Here is a 22288-nt window from a genome sequence, read left to right on the forward strand (position 1 = left end):
CTGCTTTTACCACCCGAGAGACTTTGATCTGCTTAATAAGGCAAATTTATTCACTATTTCCTCTCCTTACCATCTCATAATTTATCTCTATTTCCTCAAGCTCTATTTCTTATCCTAGCTCTGGGTGCTTTACAGGCCTTAGTTATCCGGCCATTTACTGGGGTCTTACACTTCTATGAGACTCCTATGCAGTCATGTGCTGATAAAATGGGTTTTCTTTCATGAATGTTTTAGGCCATTTCATGTGTAGACCCACCAAAGGGCTGAGAAAGGAAAATGTTTTGTTATTTTGTTTTGTTCCTTTCTTACTCTGCCTAAGCGCTGACAAATGTTCATTGCTGTAGGGGTGAAAGTGTGTGTCGGGCCTGGTTAGTCATCATCATGAGGGTCACTGGGGCTCCTCCTGAAACAAAGGTCATGTTAATAGTGGAAGAACAGAACCAATAACAGGAGAATCCTCAGGATCACGGACACAGCTCTGTGGGAGAGCCCTGCCTTAGCAGGTATGAGGCCTAAGGCTCATCCCCAGCAACACACACACACACACACACACACACACAGGACAAACCTGTACTTAGGTTCATTGAAGAATGGGCAGCCATATAGATATGTGTTTGACTTTATAATAATATTCTGAAGAGGAACCCATCATGACTGATCATTCCAATTCTTCTTGGTCTAATTACTGGTAGAGGGCAGGACACCTATTCTATGGGCATCTTTGGGAGAGAAGAGAGCCAGAGTATGAGCTTTTACAGTTTTGTGGCTTGCTTTGGGGAGACGCTTCTGGGTTCTGTGACCCACCTTGGGGAGAGACAGATTCAGATTTCTGTGATCTGCTTTTGCAGGAGTAGGGGAACTACAAGAACGGATGACACAAGAGGAGGGGAGAAAGCCTAAAAGACCTTGCTTCTGATGCTTCCCAGTCTCCTCCAAGAACCCAGTATTCCAGGGTGCTATTCTTTGGGATGCCATTGTCTATGTCCTGACATTGCTACGGATCCAACAAATTTCAAATTTTGAAATGTACAAATACTGTCAAATGAATTTAAGAAAATGAATTCTCCTTAGACTTTTCAGATTTCTAAGTCTGGGGTATGACTTCAGAATCTTACTAAGGCTGCCATGCTAACCACAGAAGGTCCACACATGGAACTTGGACAAATGCTTCCTGAAGCTCTTCCTGACGGTTGGCGTTCATTGTCAACTTGGTAAGAATCTAGAATCACCTGGAGGAATGATCCTTTCAGAATGCCAGGAGCGGGAAGACCTGCCCACTATGGGTGGTGTCATTCATTCCCTGGCTAGAATCCTGGACTACAGACTGGAGAGAAGGAGCTGAGCGACAGCAGGCATTCGTCACTCCCTGCGTCCCGTCTGTGAACAGAATGTGCTGCCAGGACTTGCTCACCAAGATGGAGCATATCTTTGAACTGTGAGCCATAATAGGCCCTTTTCTCCCTTAGGTGACCTCTATTAGAGTATTTTACCGTAGCACCAAGAAAACCAAGACACTCTTGTAAATCAAATAATAATAATAATGTTTTTAGAATTGTTATCTTCTACTTACAATATTGAAAATAGAGAGGCCATTGTTTCTATTCTTACACACACATGCAAACATACACATGCACATACACACATAACACACATATACACACATACACACACAAATACACGCACATACACACATGCACATATACACATACACACACAAGAGGGAGATGTTGAATAATTTATAATTTTTCTTTTATGAATATATCAGAGAACTGAGGCTGACAGGCAACCAGTGAACTCAAAATTTAAGTAAACACAAACCTGCAAAGAGAGAGAGAGAGAGAGAGAGAGAGAGAGAGAGAGAGAGAGAGAGAGAGAGAGAGAGAGAAATAATGAGCACTTGATTACAGAAGACCTAGGTCATCCATCCCAGGTAAGAAAAATTAGGCCAAGATTTCTAACAGGATTGGGTCACAGTTAACGAGAGCTTGCCAGGCCCGTGTTAGAGCTGGCCCCCACAGGCTTTTTCTGCAGCCCTCACTGCTACACGAATAGCTGGGAGAGGAATAATTCTCCAACAATACCCATGTGTAGTGGCCAAGAGGAAAGTAGTAGCCACCAAGTAAAACGCAGAAAGCAGAGCTGAACCTTCACCTCTGTATTGCTCCAACAGAGAAAAAAGAGCTAAAGAAGTGGGTAGAAAGGTGGCAGACCTTGTCAGTCTTAATACTAGTGAAAAACAAAACTAGAAACCAACACTGCAGCTTGCAGAAGGGGTGAGATGAAAGGACAAATGTGTTAGCCATAAAGGAGTAGCAGTATAGACTGGGCTGGCCAATAAGAGAACCCTTAATCCCATGACTCAGTATTATAATGCCTGCCTGTGGCTAAGACTCAGTGAAAACAATAATATCTAACCCACCCCACCATGCCCCATCACCAAAGATGTTTGGCTTTTGTAAAAAAAACAAGACAAAACAACAACAACAAAAATATATAGGTAAAGAAAGAAGAAAAACCAAAAACATTGTAAGGAAATCAGCAGAACTGGGTCTTACATTCACACAGGTATGCGGCCATCAAAATGGGGACCTTAGCACACTGTGATTACCACATCAAAGTCTTCAACTGAAGAGGTGCATAACACACGTGATAACATCATAGTTGGCTCCCATAGGTACATCGGAAGCAGACAGAACCAGGTGAAAACACTAGAAACAAAAAGCCAAGAGGAGGAAAGAATAATGCTCTCAACAGGTATTATAGTGAACTTGAAATAGTCAAGGAAGGAAGAGGTGGTTTTGAGGGCAGCCCAATAAAAACTGTCAAATGGAAGTTAAAAAAGAAAAAAAAGTAGGCAATATGGAAAGTTCCTAAAACATAGCGGAGCACTAAGGAAGTGCTGAGCAATACTAATATACCATGCACATATTATAAATGGGCTCTCAAGACAAGAGACAAGAGGAAAGAAACTGAAGAAATAATGTATTTAATTTTATCTTCATTTACTCTTTCAGTGCCTTTCATTTCTTTTGCAGATTTAAAGATTCTGTCTCATATCATTTTTGTCTGTATAAAGAACAGCCTTTAATAACACTGTCATTGCAAGTCTCCCGGGAATAAATTCAGTTTTTGTTTGCTTAAGTGTTTATCTTCTATCACATGTGTATGTGTGTGTGCATGTGCACATGTGTGTTGCATGCATATGAGTACGCTGGTGCATGTACACACACACACAAACACACACGCAGAGGCCAAAGGAGAGCATCAAGCATACTCCTCTATTGCTCTCTTGTTATTGGAAGCTTGCCTTTCAGCTAGGCTAGCTGACCAGCAGACTCCCGGGATCTACCCTATCCCAGCCCTTAGGGACTGGGGTTGTGGCATGAGCAGCCATGCACAGCTTTTATCTGAGTGTAAAAATTCAAACTCAAGTCCTTATGTTTACACAGAAGTACACGTCCTCGCTGAGTCATATCCCTAGCCCTTCTCCTAGCTTTAAAAGATGGTATTGCTGAGTATAAAATTCTGAGCAGACAGGAAGTTTCATTTTGGCTTTTGGTTTTATTTCTAGCAGTGTATGAACATCACTCCTTTGTCTTCTGGTTTGGATAGTTTCTGGCAAGAAGTCTACTGTTACTTATTTTGTTATTATTACATTAATGTGTGTGTGCGTGTGTGTGTGCGCGCGCACACACATACGCAAAAGACAGAAAAAGAAAGTGCATTCATGTGGGCACACACACTTGTGCACACATGCCACAATGTACATGTAAAGTCAAAGGACAACTTACACAAGCCAGTTGCCTTTCTTCAGCATAAGTAAGTCTCGGGGATAAACCCAAACCATCAAGTTTGGCAGTAACCACTTCATCCACTGAGCAATGGCCCAATTAATTACTATAACTTACTCCAATCCCAAATTCAAATTCATGTGTCTTTTTTCTCTAGTTACCTTGATTTTTGTCTTTGAGGGTTTGGATGTGTGTGTGTGTGTGTGTGTGTGTGTGTGTGTGTGTGTGTGTGTGTTTTGATATGTACCATACTTGGTGTTCTCTTAGGTTCTTGGATCCGGAGTTTAGTGTCTTTGGATATCACTAAGGTGTGAGTTTTAGTCTTAGAACTGAAGAATGCTAAGTCTTCTCAGACAGAGAAGGGTTAAGAAGTTTTAGAGGCAAGAGTTCAAGAGATGAAAGGGCATGGCAAATAGCCTTACAAGTACAGAGTTATCCCCAGGGTTTAGGCAAATGTTAAAAGACCGTTCTAAGATCTTTTTTTAAAGAGCTGCATGCCTAGGATCCCAGCATTCTGGAAGCAGAGACAAGAGGATGGCCTCAAGTTTGAAGCCACCCAGGGCTATATAGTAAAACCTTTTTTAGAAAGAAAAGTGAAGGTACAGCAGATAAAGCCGGACACATTTTGAACGGCTGTGTAGCCAACAGCAATCATTCATCCTTAGGGTACATGTTGGGTGGTTTAAAGCAGAGGGTGAGTGTGTTCAGATTTAAATTCTTGTATCTTAATTTCTGATCACTCAGCCTACAATGTGCACAGTATTTAGTAGTCAGGGCTGCACATTCCCCGAGATAATCTCACACTTTAGGCTCTTTTCTTTCCTCTTCCTAAATCTACACCATTTATCACTTAATAAAGACCTAGGCTGTCTACAAAACTTGCTTCTGTTTAGTGGCAGTGACAGTCTTCATACAGCTCTGCTGTCTTTTCAGTGTGGTCACATGCCTGAGTTTGGGCTAACTGAAGATGCTTTTATTGCTTTGTATCACCAAGGTTAGGGCACTCAGTCACAGCAGCTGTCTTACCTGTCAAATATGCTAAATCCTCAGGTGAAAGTTAAACCAGTGAAGTCTTCAGACTAATACGTATGTGACCATGTCAGATCTTCTAGGACTGCTGGGAAATTGATAAATAGGACCAGAGTAAGTACACAGAAGCTTCTATATTTCCTTCATACAACATTGAAGGCTCCTCACTACCATTCTAGAAGCCCTCTGTCAGACTATTGAGACTCACACTCTTAGTTAAGAGTGATGTGGCACAATGGAAGTCCCTTGCACTTGTAGCAGGAAGGTCAGCGTTCTTTCTGGCCTGAAATGCTGCCAACAAGCCATGGAGTTTTAGGAAGGCTTCCCTTCACTTTGGTGTCTGTGTTTTGTTGCTGCTGCTGTTGTTTGTTTATCCTCTGTGAAAGGAGGGATAATCACACCAGCACCCCCGCCCCCCCCCCCCCCCCGTAATGATTACACCGTGAGGATTAAATGAGGTAGCTCTGTGTGGTAGATTCCTCTGATCACACTAAGTATTGCCTCCTCTCCTTTTCTCCATCCCCAGCTAGGTGACTGCATTTTTTTTCACAAAAGGAGCGGGGTGCATTTCCTCACATCTTGATGCTGACTTTACCTGTGGGTCTTGTTTTTGCTAGAACGTGGGTCTTGTATGTTTCTGGTTGGTCTCTCTTGATTCTTCTGTCATCCCTTCCTTCACTATGTGGACAGGTCTGTCTTCACTTAATGGAAGATAAAAAGACATGTGCATGAGCTGAGTCACCCAGGTAATCTCAGTCAAGACTACCCTAGATGAACTGATGGCCTGCCCATCCCCAGATACATAACAGCTCTCACCCAAAATCAACAAAGCCACCTAGCAGATCTCTGGACACATGAGCAGTAAGCATGCGCTATCATGTATCACAGATTTTGTGGTTGTTTGTTGCATCATTATTTTTAAAGCAAATAACTAGTAGACTGTGAGGCTGTGCTCACAAACTGAACAGTACTCATGTACTATTAACCCTTGGGAATGGATATAATTATAATTATAATCAAAATTATGTAGCATGTACATCTCTTAACCTGTGAAACATTAGTCTCTGAAATTATCCCTTATTATTGTTATCCCTTATCCTGTGATATGTTATTCTCTCTGAAATGTTTCAGAGGGCTATAGAATCAAATTTTACATTGGGCAGGACCTTGGATATAATCTAGTCTATCATTCTTCTTGGGCATGGAGCCTCTTCCTTTTTCACTTACATGTGCTTTTGTCTGCACTAGCAGACTTGTTCATCCAAGCACCCCTCCCTCAAACAGTTTTGAGCCATCATCAGTAAATCCTGCCCTCTTCCCTATACAGACAGCACAGGAGGCTGGGTCCAGCTCCCTCCTCATCCACCACTTCTCCAAGTGGGCATCTGTTAGCAATGCTCTGTGTTCTGTGATTTGCAATTTTTTCCCAGATGCGTTCAGCATGCAGCCACTTTGACAAGCTAAAAGCTGCTAATGCAGGATCATTTATTACATTTTCCTGCACACTGCATTAATCTTAAAGACCCAGTTTAATGCACACAATGACATCTTCTCTGAATACAGAAGGGCTGGGCTACAAAGACTTATGAAGGAAGCATCCTCCTAAATTTCCGAAGGACTGGAAAGCCAGAGGAATAAATTGGAAGAGAAACTATGCAAGCTGTTTTCTATTTTCTAAAAGAAGGAAGGAATTATTTAGCCAGACGTGGGGCTCTTTCGGGCACCTCATGCATTGTTATTGCTGAACAAATGGTTATTATTATTCTTAGCAATGAAGTGACTCAGGAGGGACTTTTCTTCCCTAAAAGGTATAGGAGTGTTCCCGCGTCCCATTTCTGCATCCTGAATGCTGTGCTCACCTTAACAGTTGAAGGCTCTTCCCCCTCCTCTAACCTGGAAGGCAGGAGGCAGAATGCCTGTCTAGAAAAATGACAAATCAGACATGACATACATACAGACCCATTACTTCTGTCATATTTCTCCTCTTAACTTTTCTCAGCAATTAAGGTTTCCATGAGCCTCCCACTCCTTTTCAAATCCCGCTCAGGAGGCAGTTGTAATTAAATCTCCGTGATTTCCCAATGCCTCTGCGACGTAAAAGAACTTTATCTAAGAAAAGTTTCCTTCTGGATTTCTCCCAACACTTTCCTGACTGGGCTATCAGAGTCTTTCCCTCCTTCTCTCCTAAGTGGTAATTCAGGACAACGCCCCCCACCCAGGAAGTCTCCTTTGAGTACTCAGCCCACTCTCCTCTCCCTCCTTCCTCCTATCTCGGGCCTTTCTTCCCCTCTCATTCCAGGTAAACGTGAGTCCTTACCCTCGCCCAAGCTCATCCTCTGAGGAGGAGACAGGGCTGCCATCAGCTTACTCTGCAGGTACAGGAGCCCTCAGTACCAGCATCACTGGAGGGCCACAGTAGACACCCTCCCCAACCTCACTCAGCAACATCCTGTTCCCCTAGAGAGTGCTGTCAAGGAACCGAGCCTTAATGAGCACCGCCTTTGTTCCTAGCTTGTTAGCATCACAAAGAGCCTAAGGTGCTGGGATTTACCTAGAGGTGGAAGACCTGGATTCTTAAAAAAAAAAAAAAAAAAAAAAAAAAAAAACTTTGAATAAAATTTGCAAGAATCCTCAGGCTCCTGATTTCCAACCAGATTTGTACTCAGAACTTCAGGGGCACATCATAAGGAAATACATAACTAAGTCTCAGGCTGTAAGAAAATATGTTATTTTGATGGAGACTTAAATATAGCGTATGTGTATAAAATATGAACTAACTTTGTATCACACAGTATAAGTGCCAAATAAATCCGCAACACAATACTTGGTAGAGGAAGAGCTTGGGTGGAAGAGAGAAGTAGAGAAAGGGGAGAGTTGCTAGGCCTGGGAGGGCAGCTCTACCTGAGAAAGCAGCCAGCTTGGAGTCTCCAAAGGAAGCTGCAGAAGCAGTACTTTCACAGAGCCTCCTAAACAAAGGGCTGAGCGTGCTGGCACTGTCTATTTAGACTAGGAGAATAGTGAGTAGGTTTGCCTGCTTGGGATTAAAACCCTGTGATGAGGAAAATGGGAAATTAGGTTCCAATGCCAAGACAAATAATCTTCACTTTGTTTCTCAATAAAAAGAACCTTAGTTACCTATTTTTAATAGACCCCATTAAATCCGTGTCCTGAACAGGAAATGTGCACTTATGTTGAGAATGTAGAGTATTACAATCATTCAGCCACCACCGGCTATTCCTTAGGAGCTCCATGTTAACTCCTAGCTAGCCACAGTCTGTCCCATCCTCCCATCATATGGGGTGTGCACCCATCAGTCTGTGGGTTACCCATCATTCCATCCTATAGGATGTGCACCTGCCAGACTGCAGGTCACCCATCCCCCATCATATGGGGTGTGCACCCACTGTGCAATTCCTGTGATGATCTCTGTGCTTCCCTCAAAAATGATGTAGAGACAATTCAAAGAAACTTCAAAGAAAGACCTCTTAGTGCATCCCCTCATCTACAACTGTCCATTCTGCTTCCATTTCTTAGAAGCTGTACTTCTTACCTGGTGCTTCCACCAAGCTCTAGACCTCTGTAGTACTTATGAAACATGTTTGTGTGTGGTACACACATGTGTGGAGTACATGTGCATGCATGTGTATGTGCATGGACATGCTGAGGTCAGAGGAAGAGGACACTGGCTCTCCCCCATCCCCATTCTCTTCCCTTCCCCCCCCCCCTGCTCCCACTCCCCCAATCCCCTTGAGACGAGTTCTCTCACTGAACTTGGAGCCTGTAGTTTTTAAGCTAACCTGGTGATCAGGCGAGCCCCAGTGATCCTCGTGTCCCTTTTTCTCTCCAGTGTTGGAGATACTGAAGGATGATGGAGATCTGAGCTCAGGTCCTCACACTTGCACAGACAGTGCTCTTTAGCCACAAACACGATCACCCCATTCGCCTGTTTCAGTAAACTACAACAAATGGAGTGCCAAGCTAATAGCTCGCTTGTCTCTGGAGGCTAACTGGCTAAGGTTTATGCTTTTCTTTTATTATACGGTTAAATTTTTTAGCTATTCTCCCCTCAGTGACTAAGATTTGGCTCTGTCTTCCAGAAAATTCTTTTGTACCTCCCTCTGACATGTCACCTCTTATCCAACAGAAGAGTTAAAATCATAGCCTCACCAAGATGGAGCAGTCAACTGGCCCCTCTGAGCATGTCTTGGACCAGATTCTGAACAGCCTCCAAACAGCCCAGCATGCCTGGAAGGCCCTCCCACTCCCCATGCCAAGCCATGTGTCTCCTATCATTTAAATAATCTCCAAAGCCCACCCTCTCTGTGATCCCTCATGACTTCAGAGAAGAACAAACCCTTCCCCTCATCAGATCCTGACTTCTCATGAAAGGCTTCTGGCCCCCTTCCCTGAAACCACCCAAACCCCAACTCAGGCTCTGCCTTCTCTCCTCACCCCTAAACATGTGTGTCCTTGAACTGTACCAACTATAAATAGCCTATACTCCAACTCATCTGTGGTGTGCTAAACCCTTTCTGTCAGCCCAAACAATCTTGGGCTTGTTAGGATCAAGGAAGTAGCCTTGGTTGAGGTTGTTTTCTTCAGTGAATTGAGACAAGACCATGAGAAACAACCATTTATTCATAGACTACTCCCAGCACATTCCAAAACCTGCAAATGCTTAAGCCCCTTGTGTAATCTGCATGGCATTTGCATGTAGGCTGTACACACCTCTGAACTACTCAATAAGACCTAAACACCAGAAGTCATAAAACAGTTGTGCTATAGTGAGAGTGAACAATGGCAAGGAAAGCCCGTGCACATGTCTGGTGGAGACGCAGGGTTTCTCTTAGCATTTATCCAGCTAACATGCCTGTGCACTGCAGCCAGCTAAAGCTGTGGAGAACCAGAAGAAGCACACTTTGTGTCCTTACTTAGACCATGTGAATGATGACGTAGAAACACTGTAAGAACCAACACATCTACAGCGTTTATGAGACACCGCTGTATCCACGGCCTTATTTTTCCTTCTTCAACATGACCTTGTGACATCATATTTGCATTAACCTCTCTTGAAAAGAAAATACAAGTTGAACGATATGGAATAACTTGCTTTTAGTCAGGCAATAAATGGTGTCTGAGATTAATTTGGAAATAATTCCATGAAGATCTCTCACCTGACACAATAAAATAAAATAAATCTCATATGACTTGAAGAGTTAAACAAAGAATTTAAAAAAAAACAAAGGAGAACACATAGCTCAGGGTCAGCTTAGCTTCATCTCTGGATGCACATTAGGAATAATCTTAAGATGCTTCCAATCAATGCAGAAAGACTTTTTAGCCTTAAAAGTGTTGACAGAAAAATAAATAAACAAATAAAATAATTACTGACAGAACGTTGTAACAAATCACTAATGAAAAAATAGTAAATAGTTAAAAATGCAAAAATTCTATACATCCAAGTACAGGGAGGCCATCGGCAGCCCTAGAGAAAACTGAGAAATGATTGCCTTCCTCACTATGAATTTCATGAAAGCAGTCTCCCTACAGAATGAGCAGACATTAAGAAAAAGCAATGAATAGAGAGCAGAACGAGCAGACATTAGGAAAATGGAATGAATAGAGAACTTGCAGGAAGGTAAACACACGGATCTAGCTAACATGTTTATGTAAGAGTCAAAGATGTGTAAGATCAAACAAGGGGCCCACGCTCCTGTCAGTGTGACTGCCATGGGGACTCACAGTGCAGGTGACAGGATAGTGTGAGAACTGAGAGAATCTTCTAGACAGCTGAGAAGACCCTACCAAGAGCTTAAAAAGACACACAGCAGCCGGGCGGTGGTGGCGCACGCCTTTAATCCCAGCACTCGGGAGGCAGAGGCAGGCGGATCTCTGAGTTCGAGGCCAGCCTGGTCTACAAGAGCTAGTTCCAGGACAGGCTCTAGAAACTACAGGGAAACCCTGTCTCGAAAAACCAAAAAAAAAAAAAAAAGACACACAGCAGTGGAGTGACTCTTCTCTGGATCTGCCCTCTCCCCTCGTACCCCACCCTCCCGGGAACAATGATAGTCTCAGAGGGGTCAGTGTTCTGGAATATTTAAGCAGTAATAGTTTGCACAGTTTTATATTCTAGGATACCCATACCAGATAAAAATGCTTAGAAATGGTTTTTATTTGTTTGTGGGGTTAAAGGTGTTTTGTGTGTGTATGCAAGTGTGTGGTATGTATGCCTGTGTGTTCATGTGTGCAGATGTGCATGCACATGTGTACACATGCATGTGGAAGCCTTGAGGTCGATCAGGTATGCTCTTTGACTTAATGTACTGCATACATTGAGGCAGAACTCTCTCTGAACCTGGAACTTACCATTTTGTCTTGTCTGTGTCTCCCACACGCTAGGATTATAGACAGGCTACTATGTCCACTCAGTCCTTTATGTAGCTTCTGGAGGTACGAACCCTAGTCCTCACACTTACAAGGCTTCCCTTGGTTCGCTGTGAGGTCTTTGCTCCCTTGAGCTTGACAAAGAAGTTCTCAGCTTCCTTCTCCTGAGATGACACAGGAGGGCAGGGAGGTAGGGGAGCTGGGCTGGGTGGAGTCAACACTCTTTGCTCATGCTGGGCCAGAGGGGCTTCGCAGCATCAAGTCATCTGCAATTCTTGATGCCATGAATCAGCATTCTATAAAACCCAAAGCTGAAGATCAAACACGCTGCCACACATCTAGTGAAAATGAGGCCAAATCCATACTCCACATCTGTTCTTTGCCTTCAATCAAGACATAGCCCAACCCCGCAGCTCAGTAAATTTGGGGAAACAAATCAGAATGTCACTTTATACAGTGTAGAGTTGTGCCAAAGTGTGCTGTATTACAACAGTGTCGATGTCAAAGTATTGTTTTACTATTATTATTACTATTAAAATTATTACTACTGCTACTGCTGCTACTGCCACCCACAGAAGCAATGGCCGGGACTAGCTGTCTCAAGGGGACTTTCCTGTCCTCGCTCGCATGTCCATTTCTCTATGTAGAAACTGTTCTCATTCTTTCTCTCTCACTCTGCAAACACTATTGTCTCACGACATCTAAATAACTCAGTGATCCATGTACTCATTCAGATTCCGGGAAAACAGAGGTCTTTGAAGCGTTCCCACCGAATCGCCCATTCAGAACCACTGACAAGGAGAGAGGCATCCATGCACAGCACTGTTCACCAGAAGAGGACTGGTAACAATCTAAACACCAAAGTACAGAGGGCTAATAAAACCATTGTGGTGATATGGTATGGCATAGCAAGCAAACACAGTGGAAATTCTAGGCCTTGCTCCACATACTGTGGTAGGCTCCCAGAATGAATGCCTCCCTCATGGGCTAGCCTATCTCAGTCCCCTCTGTTGGCCCTTCCTCCATGCCCCAAGCTCTCAATGTAGAAAAGACCCAGGAATTCATCCCCAGCTAGGGTCTCCTAACTCTCCTGGCTTCATGCTAACTCTGGTGGTACTCCAGGCCCGCGGTTAAGCCATTATTCACTGACACATAAATCTCTGCCTCCAATCCAGAGTTAAGCCATGTGCTCCAACACAGACATTATTGTGCTTCTGGAAATCGGCACTGAAACAGGACACATGTGACCTGAGTTTTATGCACCCAGATCAGAAAGCACCTGTCACCATACTGTCTGTTCCCATGCCCACAGAACCCTGTAAAAGCAAAGCTTCTACCCAGTCTCTCAGGCCAGAATTCATGGGATCATTTAAACTCCTTTCTTATAAGTCCTACTTTTTGTGGGTGGTACTCTCCAAACTGAGGCCTACATTGCCATCCTGGATCAAGCCTGTTACCTGCTTTTTGATTCTGACAATTCCACTCTCACTCCTTCTTAGCCGATTCGCCACACGGTAGCCAGCAGGAGCGTTTTAAACCATGTATTAGCTGTTACCCCTTCTCCCAAACTTTCAGTGGCCATGTACTAAGAATACAAACCAAACTCCTTATCATGGCTTCCAGCCCTCATGAGCTCTGCCCCTATCTGCCTGTATAACCTCTGCTCTCTGTCTCACTCTGCCTCAGCCCCACTACCCCACTGCCCCACTAATGGCCAATCCCCCAGAAACCCATCCTAATTAACTTCCACTGTCAACATGGCCTAGGGTCACCAGAGAAGGAAGTCTCAAGAAAGGAGTTGTCTAAATCAGATTAGCCTGTGGACATGTTGGGAGATTGCCTTGTTAATTGATGAACGCCTACAGGAGGCAGCACTATTCCCTGAACAGGTGCTCCTTGGCTGTTAAAGAAAGCGAGCTAATCATGAACCTGTGCACAAGCCAGCAAGAACCATGAGTCCATGATTTCTGCTCCAAGTTCCTCTGCTGTCCCTCAGTCTACTGTAACATGGTAGGATAAGTCAAGTAAGCCCTTTCATCCCCTAGGTTGCTTTTGGCCCGTGTTCATCCTAGCAACAGCAAGGAAACCCAAACAGAGCCCTTGCTCACGCCCCTCCACCTGCAAAGCTTATCCACCCTGTCTTCTCTTTCGGGTCATCTCCTAGGCAGTCTTCCCCGGCCACCTCATCTAAACACATCCTCCCCACTGCGTCTGCCCTCACGCTGCTGTTTTCCTCCGGCAGCTCTTATCACTCTGTCATTACGTTATGTAATGATCATTTTCTTGTTTGTTTTCTGGTGCTGTCGCTAGAATGTTCAGGAGGGCTGGATCTTATTCCCCCTGCCTGGAACACTCAGTGCTGGGCTCTCAAGAGGCACTCGAATATTTTCAGACATGATTAATGAATATGTGTTCGGTTATAGAACAATTTCTAAAATATATCGCCACATTCAACAAAGCCAGAGTGCAAAGGATGGCTGGAATTCTCTGGAAGCATACATGGGAACTGTCAAAGGTAGCTGATTCTGGGAAAGGAGGCCAGTAGGAACACGGGAAACAATTTTCAGTGATAAATTTTATAGTGCTTGAATTATTTCCATGAGCATGAAATTGCCTTTTCAATTAAAAAAAATCCTCCTGTCTGGTCCCTTGTATTCTAATTGGTGCAGCTGGTTAAGCCACATTTGCCTTGGTAATAAAACTCTTTATTCCTCCCTGCCGCCTACCCAGCCTCCTTCAGCTCTCCCAGTTCTCTGAATGGGGACCATCACAAGTTGAAGGATTCGGGTTTGGGTTTGTTTGATTCCTCTCTTTTCCACCCAAGCCCATGTTACTACACTATTCTAACGGCTCTAATGACAGTGTCTCTCCTCGGGAAGGGCACCTTTCTGCTCTCTTCTCAGTGAAGCCAAAAGCATTCCTGCACCCTGGCTTAGTGTTCACTGACTTCCTAGTGAACTCCTGAAGGCCAGTTCCAAACTGTGCCAGTCACATCCTCATGGACCATTAGCTTGAATGAAGGCCTTTGTAAAGGACAGCTGGAATGTCCTGCCCCACTGCTGCTCCTGCCTGGCTCCACAGAACCTGAGGTCTAGAGCTGTCCTGTTCTGCATGCAGAAAGCAGGAAGCAAAGTGCACTCCTAGGTTTTTCAGTGAGGTTTTGAAAGACCTGGAACTAAAACTTAGTTCCATGACCCCGTGTTCTGTCTACATCTCCCAGCTACACCTTAAATCCATCCCAATTATCTTTCCCCTTGTGCTGACTGTTTAGGTTTTTTGTCAGCTAGACACAAGCTAGTGTCGTCTGGGAAGAGGAAACCTCAATTGAAAAAACGCTTTCACCGAGAAAATGCTTCCAACAAACTGCTGTGTAGGCAAATCTGTGGGGCTGTTTTCCTGATTAATGACTAAAGTAAGAGGGTCCACCCCATTGTGGGCAGTCTTGGGTTACATAAGAGGGGAAAAAAATAACTAAACAAGCCATGGAGGAGCAAGCAGCATCCTTCAGTGGCCTCTATATTGGCTCCTACCTTGAGCTCCTGACATGGCTTCCCTTGATGACTCACCGTGGACATGAAAATGTGAGCCGAAGTAAACCCATTCCTTCCCTGAGTTGCTTTGGGTCATGGCATTTATCAGAGCAGCAAGAAAAAACAAACTAATAGACCCCTTAACTCCAGGTTTCTGAGGGAAGTAGAAGAAAGCCAGAAAAGAGGCAGCGAGAGGTAGACCAGAATGCCAATGTCTTTCACTGTCTCTACAGGAAAACACGGGTAGGTGTCTCCCTACCCCACATATAAACCACATACATCCCTGTACATATATGCACGCAAATAATAAATCACTTTGGCATAATGTATACTGTTGAGAGTTTATATAATGCTATTAACTTAGTTTTCTTCAACAGGAGTGATATAAGAACTATATAGGTGGGCTTGAGAGAAGGTTCGGGGGTTAAGAGTACTAACTGCTCTTCCAGAGGACCCAGGTTTGATCCCCAGCACCCATATGGTGGCTAACAGCTGTCTATACCTCCAGTTCCAGGGTACTCGATGTCCTTATCTGGCACACAGATATACATGCAGGCAAAACTCCCATAGACATAAAATAAAAATAAATAAATCTCAGAAAAATTTAAAAGAGCTATATGAACCAGGCATAGCTTTAAAAGGTGCCTGAACCTCAAGGAGGCCATGCTCTAACGGGAAAGATTTATGACTATAACACACTGTGGAGAGAATATTTTGTGAAAACAAAAGGTTTAAGGAAGCTTAAGGTGATTATGTATCGAAGACTCCAAGAAGACTTGACATTTGAACTAGATAAAGAGTTTGAAGTGGATCTTCTGATTAGAGATGTGTGGAGCCAACATAGTGTGCAGAAAGGGAACCGTGAAGGATAACTAATAAGGTCAGAGCAGCAAGCAATCGCCTTTGTAACTGAACAACGAGACTGAGAAGGAAGATCCAGATTTGAAAAGGCCCGCAGTGGTACAGCCTTGGCCGACAGACTCTGCATACACGGTCACATATCTATCTTGTCAGTAGACAATGACAGAAGTGATGCCCTCATGTCTGAGTAGAGGCAGGGAGCCATGCAGACACTCACCCGAGGAAATGCCTTTCCTCTCCTCACAGCTAACAGATGAATAGGTATCTGGGTCTAGGTAGATCTGGTGGCTCTGAATATTTAATTAAATGAATTTCCTAAACACAGAAAGTATGATACATTTTAATGTGCTGCTCTCCTTCTTTCTCTATGGCAACTAACCTTAATTATCTCAGCATGCTGAGCTGAAGCAGATAGCTTACCTGTTTATCTTCAGAGAGAACGAGAGTTTCCCCTGAGTATTAAATATACATCTTAAAGGTAAAACTTAGTGAAATAGCATCGGAATCCATGTGTGGGTTATTCAAATGTAAGGGCCTGCAACGAGAGGAGAGAGCAACACTTAGAAAGTTGTTATATTGGACCAGAAAAACGGCTGTTAAAAACTCACCACTCCCGGCCGGGCGGTGGTGGCGCACGCCTTTAATCCCAGCACTCGGGAGGCAGAGGCAGGCGGATCTCTGAGTTCGAGGCCAGCCTGGTCTACAAGAGCTAGCTCCAGGACAGGCTCTAGAAACTACAGGGAAACCCTGTCTCGAAAAACCAAAAAAAAAAAAAAAAAAAAAAAAAAAAACTCACCACTCCCTAGGTTCCTGACTACTGGTTGATGTCCTAGCATCTCTCCCCATTCCCAGAGAAAAGGTGATCTAAACTGCTTTCTGACCCTCTCACCTCTTCCCCTTTCACCCAGGCACATTCCCACCACCTAACACCAACATCAGGACCCAGGTCTACTCCTGTGGCAATATTTTGCTTGTGATCTAACAATTAAAGCTTGCCTGACGATCAGAGTACAGAGCAAATCCACTAGTTAGCCACAGAGGCCAGGCAGTGGTGGCATGTACCTTTAATCCCAGCACTCTGGCAGAGACAGAGTTCTGTGAGTTCAAGGCCACCTGGGCTACACTAGTTTGATGCACTAGTGGGTGGTGGCTCACACCTTTAATCCCAGTATTTGGGAGTCACATGCCTTTAATCCCAGCACTAGGGAGGTAGAGACAGGAAGGGATATGGCTGGGTGGAAAGACAAAAATAAAGCAGGAAGAAGCAGGAGCTCAAGACATTCAGTCTGAGGATTCATAGAGACAGGATCTTGCCCCTTTGTATTCTAAGGATTTTGTAGAGGTAAGAACTAGTGGCTGGCTGCTCAGGTTCTCTGATCTTTCAATTTTCACCCCCTAATACCTGACTCCGGTTTTTATTATTAAGACCAACTAGAAATCGTGCAACATATTCCCAGGGCATATATAACCCCTAAACTTTGTTTTCTGTTTTGTTTTTTTAGCTTTTCGAGACAGGGTTTCTCTGTGTACCCTTGGCTGTGCTGAAACTCACTTTGTAGACCAGGCTGGCCTTGAATTTACAAAGATCCACCTGCCTCTGCCTCCTGAGTGCTGAGATTAAAGGTGTGCACCACCACTGCCCAGCCCCTAAAGGATTTTTTAAAAGGCTTTCCTAAACTAAGCTCGGTAGCACAAACCTATAGTCCCAGCACTTAGGAGCCTGAGGCAGGAAGATTCCAGGTTTGACATTAGTCTGAACTGTACAGTGAGGCTCTTTCTCAAAAGACAACTTTTTGAAACAAACAAAAATAATTATCCCCAAAGCACACAGCACACACACACACACACAGTCAAGACTATAGGGCAACTGAAAGAGAAAACTCTCTCTAGGATCATGCAAAGGTGAAAGGCTGTCGAATTCATAGCAGCCTATGCACTCAGCCAGCCATCCATTCAGCCAGTACTCACAGAGCATCCAACATAAGCCGAACTCTAGCTCAGCACTTGTAAATACTAAGAGACGTAGCAAATGGCCTTACCCTCAGTGAACTCCATCTATTGATGCCTACAATTTTCTACTGCATAAATTGTTCAGAGAAAAAAATCTGAGATTCAAAGAAGTTTAGTCATTTCAAGACTAAAAATCTCAGCCAGGGAAGATTTGAGGTAAGGCAAAAAGGAAAAAAAAAAAAAAAAAAAAAAAAAAAAAACCAGAGTGAGGGGTGTGGGCTGAGCCATAAACTCAGGGAGCCAAGGTGGAGAGGACATGTGTCACAAAAGAAGTCCCCTCGCCTGATGGATCATTGACAAAGAAAAGAGAGGACAAGAAGTGAGGAGAGGACATGTTGGGAGTATGGGGCAGGGGAAGTGGGAAGGAGGAGTTGGAGATGCATATGATCCAGATGTGTTTTTTACATGTATGAAATTACCAAAATATAAATAAAAGATGCCAAGAAGGCTATGTGTTTAGCGAGACCCCCAGCTCTGAGATCCAGTAACTGTAGGCAAATTATTCAACTGCAATGGGGGTTAATAACCTTTCCTGCAAGAAGCTAGTGGGGAATTATATAAGAGATAACATATGTAAAGTACTCCATGCAGTACCTGGCACTCAGTGAATCAATAAAAGTGAGTTATGACATGTCAATGCAGCAAGCCCCAAAAACAAAGTCATTACCTGTTCCTAAACTTATTTCTTCGGCACCTGTATTCTCCATCTGCAGCTTCGGCCCGCTCATCGGTCTCAATTCCATCCCTCACACCTCCCCCCCCCCGCAGACTCCACCACCATCCTCACCACTAACATACCTTGTTCACACTCCCCCCTCCGCAGACTCCACCACCATCCTCACCACTAACATACCTTGTTCACACTCCCCCCTCCGCAGACTCCACCACCTTAGTTTCAGTTAACTCTCCCCTATGCCCTCCTCTCCCTGACCCCCTCTGCCCTCACCCCCCTAAACCTTTAGCTCCTAGTGTTTCCCCTTATTTCATATCACAAGCATTATACTATCCCATCTCTGCATTACGACCATTTCCCCTTGCCCTTTCATGGGCTCTTTCTTGCTTCCTGACCTTTACAGACACTCAATGCTAAACACAAACATCTAAAAATTCATAGCTAGGAAGCTCTTATGAGGTGAGAGCAATAGCATTTGTCTTTGTGGGTCTGGCTCACCTCTATTCATCAACTGAAAGACATCCAGACTGATTCCATTTTTTGGTTTCTGCAAGCAGAGCAGCAATGAACTGGATGTACAAGGTAGGATATGGAACCCTTTGAGTATATGCCCAGCAGGGGTATAGTTGGTTGTATGGTAGCTTTAATTTTAGCTTTTTTAGAAACCTACACATTGATTTCCATAGAGGTTACATCAATTTACACTCCCACCAGCATTAGTAAGAGTTCGTGTTCTCCACATCCTCATCTATGCTGTAAGCTAGGCTCAAACTCAGGGATCTGCCTGCCTCTGCCTCAAAGTGCTCTTATTTAAGGTGTGAAGCAGCACGTGTAGCCAATCATTGATCCCCATTTTATTAACTTCTTCCCTGGTTTTAACTTTTCTTTGTCTACCAGTTTGGGATTGTCTTGCTCTACTCTAGAAATTTAAATAAATAGTTAAGATGAGATTTGTCATTTTTCTTTCCTTCCTCTTTTGTTTTTTTTTTGGGGGGGGGGTGTCAAGACAGCATTCTCTATGTAGGTAGCTCTGGCTGTCCTTGAATTCAGTCTTTAGACCAGACTATCCTCATACTCAGAGATCTACCTGCCCACACCTCTCAAGTACTGCAGCAAAAGTTATGGCCATCTCACTCAGCTTATCTCTGATTTCTTAATACAAGTGCTTAGCGTTATAAGCTTCTTCTTAGGCTGCTTTCATTGTATCCAGAAGAATTTGGTATGTTTTGGTTTTATTTTCATTTTCTTCTAGGAAATGTTTTTACTCCTCTGAGTTCTTCATGACTCCATTCAGCATTCATTACTGTGTTGTTTAATGCAATGTCCATGACTATGTACGCTCTGGGGTTTCTCTTGCTGTTGATTTGTAGTCTTATCCCACTACAGTCAGAATACAAGAACTTATGTCTATTTTCCTGTATTTGTTAAGTCTTGCTTCATGTCCTAATATAACCTATTTTAAAGAAAGTTCATGGACTGCTGAGGAAAAAAATGTGTTCTGCAGTGTTTGGATGGGGCTTTCTGTGGATGTCTGTTGAGCCCATTTTATCTATAATTTAACTCAGATATTTCCATTTATTTTTTTGTTGGGGTGACCTATCAGATGGTGTAAGTATTGAAAACATCCACTTATTTTTCTGGGGTTAATCTCTGACTTTACATCTAGTAGTACTTGAGTTTGGGGCATAAAGTCTTAGATAATAATGTCCTCTTAATGGATTTGCTCCCTTAATCAACATGAAGTGACTTTATCCTTTTTCAGATACTAGCACAGTGTCACCTACTGTTGTTTCATAGGTCCATTTGCTTGTTACAACATTCTCTATTCTATCACCCTAAAGTGTCTGACTTTAGTAGTGAGGCATGTTTCTTGCAGGCAGCAAATAGGTGGTTCCTGACTTCTTTATACAATCTTCTAGCCTGTGCCTTTTGATGGGTGAACTGAGATTATTACTATTCAGAGTTATTATGAAAAGTTTTATTCTGATACCCACCATTTTGCTCATTTTTTGTACGTGCCCCCCATCATTCTAGCATGATTTATTCCTTCCTATGGCTTCATGGGTGGATTTGTTTATCTCTTCAGTCTGTAGGATTCCTTTGAGTATCTTCTGTAGAACTTAGTGCTTATAAATTACTTAGGCCAATTTTTATCAGAAAGTTATTTGTTCTTCCATTATGATATACAGCTTTATTGGGTATAGTATTCTAGACTGGCAATTGGTATTTTATATCATTCCAAGTCCTTTATAGTTTTTAGTATTTCAGTTGAATAATCCAATGTTATTCCAATACTCCCACTTTTATAAATGACTTGAAGTTTCCTTACTGTCAGTTTCAATATACTTTATTTGTTTATTTAGTGTTTAATTATAATATGATATAAAGTTCTTTTCTGGCATTGTCTGTGTAATGTCCTAAAGGTCTTGTATATGGATTGGCATCTCTTTTTCTAATGCTAATTTTTTTTGTTACGATTCCTTTGCAAATCTTTTCTGTACCGTTAGAAAGAGGTCCTCCTTCTATGTCCATAACCTGTAAATTTAGTCTTTCCAGGGTGTGTCTCATATCTCTTAAAGTTCCTCCTGGTGACTAATTATCATTTTATCTTTGTCCTGGTGGGATGGCCAGTTCTCCACTTCATCTTCAAGCTCAGATATTCTGTCTTCACCTTGCCTTTGTAGATGAAACTTGCCACAGCTTTTTATTTGACGTACTGTGCTTTTTATTTCCAGCATTCCAGGTCGTTTTTTCTTCAGTATTTCTGTCTCTTTGCTGGAGTCTTCTTTCAACTAGCTCATCACGTTCCTTGTCTTGTCCCGCTGTCTGTGTCATTGCACATACTTAAAATCTCTACTGTGAGTTCTCTAAGACTCTGTCTGACCGACTCTCAGTAGATGCCATTCCTTTAAGGTTAATAATTTTTGGAAGAGTTCTATGTTTTGTTCCCCCCCCCCATATTTCTCATGTTACTGTGTTGGTATTTATGCATCTGGTGTTATTTTGTTGCTTGGTTTATTTTTTAATCAGCTATATTCCTTCAGTGGAAGTATTTGCAATGTTCAGACGGGACTTGGATGAGCATATAATTGAGAAAATAATTTCTCAGTCTAGGAGCTCAGAGTACCTGGTATAAGCTCTATGTTATTTTCTGTGTGGGAAATGAACTGAGAAAGCAACCACAGCTGCTTGCTATGGCCTCTCTGCAAATGTTTAGTGGTCAGTGGATAAGAGTACTCCCCTTGGCTTCAACAATGGCTAGAGGAGAAACAGCCAAGTGTGGAGTAGACCCAGATTTCAGTGAACGAGGTTAGAAAGGAGGGAAGTGCGGAGGGAAAGGACAAGGATTTAGTAGCAGGTGGGCTTTGAAAAAAAACATAAATTAAGGTAGGTAAAACATCTGGGATGCTCTTAGGATCTACAGATCTTAGAAAGGATTGTGCTTGTGGAAGATTGCAGTTAAAAGAAAAGGGGAAGGCTAAGGACTGAAGAGGAAAAGACATAAGGACAGGAGAGAGGTACATAAGATGAGGCTGAAGAGTAAAGAACACATCACAGAAAGCTGGGTGGAGAAACAACAATCCTAAAACCTAACTCAACAGTCTACAAAAAAAAGAGCAAAACCACCATGAGGCAGCCTGTGCTCTTGGGGTTCTGATATATGGGGGAGCAGAGGTTCTAAGTCCTTTCCTGATAGCTTCCTTGGACCCCTGAGCCTTCCTGTCTCCACTGTATTTTTGAGGCAGGGTCTCTCAGTAAACTTGGAGCTCACCATCTCATGTAACCTGAAAATCCTGAAAGACTCCTGGATCTGCCTGCTCCTGCCCCAGGAGATAAGCTTCCCTAATTGAGGGGAAAAAAAAGCTCAGATGAAGTTACTAGCATTATTTCCATTTTGTACTTGAGGAAAGTGAATTTTAAGTTAAGAAACTTTCTTAAGGATGCTAAGCTTTGAGAAACACTATGTGTATTAAACTCTCATGCTTCAACTTTACACTATAATGCCTCTA

The sequence above is a fragment of the Arvicola amphibius genome, chromosome 12 (genome assembly GCF_903992535.2).
Source record: "Arvicola amphibius chromosome 12, mArvAmp1.2, whole genome shotgun sequence".
Lineage (NCBI taxonomy): Eukaryota > Metazoa > Chordata > Mammalia > Rodentia > Cricetidae > Arvicola > Arvicola amphibius.